Here is a 4,093-nt window from a genome sequence, read left to right as displayed (position 1 = left end):
GTGTCTGGCATATGACAGATACACAAGAAACAGTCACAGTAAAAGCCCCTTAAAGAGCCTCTGTTCCAGCCACTCCATTGCAGAGATGGACAAACCGAGGCCCAGGGAGGGGAGAGAACTCGCCCAAGACCACACAGCAAGCCCCCGCTATCCCATTCCCCCCTCTCTGACTCCCTTCTCCTGGGGAGCTCCAGGCTGGAGTGTGAGCAAGTGCTCGCCTCCTCACACCTCACCTCCCTCTAGCGTCTGGTCCACACGCCAGAATCACTCACCATCCAGCAGGTACAGGCGTTCAGGCCGGGGCACGCCTCCTCCTCCAGGCCGCCTGGCTTTCTCTGTCACTAAGGTGAGCTGCGACTCTAATCCGCCGCATCTGCATTCGCTGCAGGGGTCGGGCTGGGGAAGTCCTTCCAGACTAGCCACTCGGAGGCTGCTCACAAGGAAGCCACTGTCCCCTGGTCTTCTTTGTGGTGCTGAGGGCCAGGGGACATTGCACTGCCGGGCTCTGATAGCGCAGTCGGCCTCTTATCTGGCCTGTGTCCGGGTGTAGGCGGCCGTGGAGCCGGGGTTCCAGGAAGCCGGCCTGGGGCCCCCCCGCCAGCCCGCGCTCCCCGGATGCTGCCTGCTGCTCTGGACGCGGCCGATTGCCCGTCAGTGTCACTGAGCTCTGCCAGGGAGAATTCCATGCTGGCCCCCAGCAGGCGGGGCCCCCACCCCTTCACGTCCCACCCCCCACTCCCATCTTGGCAAGGGGACGGGAAAAGGCAGCTAATTTCAAGTCCGCACGGCGCTTGTGGTCGTGTCCTGAACTCTCTACGATTAATCACAGAGCATCTGATTTCTGCTTCTCCTCAGAGGGGGGTGTGGGGACGCCTGGAAGTTTCTGTTTACTCCGTTCTTCGTTCTTCGCCCGGCTGTGTGCTAATCACAAACAGACAGGGACACAGCCTTCCCCTCCCTCCTCCTTCTCTGCCTCCTCTTCTTACCTTGCCACTTTCATGTCCCCTCCTCACTCCTTCTTTTCCTCCTTTCTTCCCTCTCCCCTGTGGGTCCCCTCCGTCTGTCCGGATCTGGGATCTGATCCTCCACACACCTCTTCCTGTGGTCCTGGTTTCCCCAGAGCCCCGTTGTCCCCTCTGCACCTCCCACTTCTCCCGGGTGCGAATTAGCTTAGTATCTTCCCTTTACGTCTTTAGAGTTAGTGGTCAGCTTCTTTTACTGCTTTGTTCCTTTTTTTACCACCTAATGTTTTCAGGCTTTCCCCGCACCCCCCCCCACCCCTGTTACATTTCTATGTGCAACTCCTACAAAATCGACTGGTGTCTCCGTCAGGGGTGGAATCCAGGCACGACACACACGAAAGGCTCCCTTTGTCACCTTGACCCATCAGCTCTCGGATTCTGCTCAGGGATGGACCAGGGAACAAAGCCCCCATTGACCACCACTGCAGAGAGGCCCGGCCCTGCGGAGCCAACCAGCCTGTAACACCTAGAGATGAATTTCTCCCTCCCTTGGCTCCCTTCCGCCCTGCAGCCACTGCAGACAAGAAATAAACAGGAATAAACAGCCCCAAAGAGTAGTAACTGACACCCCTCCCCACAAACACACACACACACTCTGAAGGGTAGTTTGATAAGACCTTTGAAAATCAGAAATGAGCATATACGCCACCACCCGGAATAATTTATGCATGTGCTTAAGGAGGCATGTACACAGAGTTTTGCTTAAAAAAAAAAAAAAGTCTTATCATAGGAAACAATTGAAAATAATGTAAACATCCATCAAACAATGACTGATTACACAATGTGGAAGGGCCATGCTATGGCTTACCAGGCTGTGGTTTAAAAAGAATGAGCTAAGTCTGTAGGTAACAACAACAGTGGGTCTCCAAGACATATTACTGAGTGAGAAGGGGGTCAAAGTGCCATATCTGGTATAATCCTGATTGTGTAACCCTCCCCTACGTACACACACAAAGAGTGAGATACTACGGAAACACGTGTCAGGCCTGAAAAGTAGTCTCAAAGAATTTAAACCAAACTGGGTCATTAGTGCTGGGAGAGAAGGAGGCAAACGGTTTAAGGGTAGTGCTCTTACCTGTAACAGTTTCATTTTGAAAAGTGAAAATGGGAACACCTAGGTGGCTCAGTTGGTTAAGGGGTTAAGCGTCTGCCTTTGGCTCAGGTCATGATCCCAGGGTCTTGGGATGGAGGTTTGCCTGTGCTCCCTGCTCAGTGGGGAGCCTGCTTCTCCCTCTGCCTGCTGCTCTCTCTGTCAGATAAGTAAATAAAATCTTTTTTAAAAAAAGAAAAGAGGGGCCCCTGGGTGGCTCAGTCGGTTAGGCATCTGCCTTTGGCTCTGATCATGATCCCAGGGTCCTGGGATGGAGCCTAGCATAGGGCTTCCTGTTCGGCAGGGAGTCTGCTTTTCTCTCTCTCAATCTTTCTCTCTCAGCCCCTCCCCACTGCTCATTCTCTCTCTTTTTCTCTCCCAAATAAATAAAATCTTAAAAAAAAAAAAGTGAAAATGGACTCATCTGTTACCTGTGTATCAAGTAGCTTCCTTCTCCACACCTGGGTACGGAGAGAATTTCATCCAAGTACATGGCCCCTTGTACTAACTCAGAGAATTTTCCAGTACGTCCGTGGAGAGATCACCAGTCATGCTGAGGACGTGTGATCACCTGCAGTTAGATGTGGGACCCCTGAGCCAGCAGTGACTTGTCACAAAGTGAATGCCTCAGGAGCAGGAGAGCTATCCCAGAGACTTCCTCGGGGGCTTAGATCTCCTGAAAACGAGGACGGCAGATACATATTGGAAAGGACAATATTGAAAAGTGCCGACTTGAGCCGCGCTGTGCACACCAAAGCCCTTCTCCCTCGCTGCAGACAGGTGGGTGTGAAACGGACACCCCCTGAGCCTCGCGGGGAGGGTTTAGTCCATTGCCAGGAATATCTGTGATTCACTGCCCGGCACGTACAGTGGAAATGACGATTTTTATTTTATTTTTTTAAAACATTTTTCAAAATATTTATTTATTTGACAGAGACAGAGATTACAAGCAGGCAGAGAGGCAGGCAGAGAGAGAGAGGGGGAAGCAGGCTCCCCGCTGAGCAGAGAGCCCGATGCGGGGCTCGATCCCAGGACCCCAGGATCATGACCTGAGCCGAAGGCAGAAGCTTTAACCTACTGAGCCACCCAGGCGCCCCAAAATGACGGTTTTTAAAAGACAAGGCCAAATGCTTCTCTTTCTGTCAGAACCTTACTTCCATGCCATTGAACCCTACGCCAAGAAAGAACTTTGTGCTGTTATTTTCCTGATACTATCTGCGATGGCAAAGTCACGGCTGAGGAAGATACTCCAGAGAATCCCCTGAGGTATCCATGTCCGGGTATTGATAAAGACCATGCCCTTGGGAAATACTACTGCAGGCCAAAGGAAGCCCCAGAACTAATGGAACTCGTTGGTCCTAAAGGAACTGGGTGCCTCACGGCTGAGATGATTTGTGTGTGTGAAGTTCACGGCTCTCGCCTTCAGACCACAGACAGCGCTCTCCCCATGTCTCCCGAGGAGTTGGTCCTGTCGAGTTGGACAGTATGATGACTGCAGCACAGAGCATGAATTCGTCTTACCCTCTCTGGCCGCATTTTTCCTTCCCCTCTGTGATTCCCTCCTGCTGCTCTTTTCCTTCACAGCCTATGTTTCCAGGGAAATGAAGACGAACAAATGTGCTGCAACCTATTGATAGCAAGTGGATTCTTCCCTAATTCAGGAACATCTGTTACTCTGAAGGACTTCATGCACCTTATGAAAGGTGAGATTGAAAGGCCCTCTCCATAGAGTGGGTTTTACAAATGACAAATACCCAGATACACTGAAAACGTCAGGGCTAGAATGCGAATCCTTTGCGACGGGTGAGAAGGTAAGCAGCACATAAAATGCTGTGTACAAAGTCAGTTCCTCCTTGTTACAGGCTGTCAGAGAGATCACACGGTTATTTAGGGAACTTCCTGATGCAGGATTGGCAGATTTCTATTCTGGAGAATTCTTACTTGTTCTCTCCGCTTTAAATATGGCTGGAGGTTTTCCATC

Source organism: Lontra canadensis, unplaced genomic scaffold (assembly GCF_010015895.1).
Source record: "Lontra canadensis isolate GAN:19392208 unplaced genomic scaffold, GSC_riverotter_1.0 scaffold65, whole genome shotgun sequence".
NCBI classification, from domain to species: domain Eukaryota; kingdom Metazoa; phylum Chordata; class Mammalia; order Carnivora; family Mustelidae; genus Lontra; species Lontra canadensis.
This window is presented reverse-complemented; position numbering follows the sequence as displayed.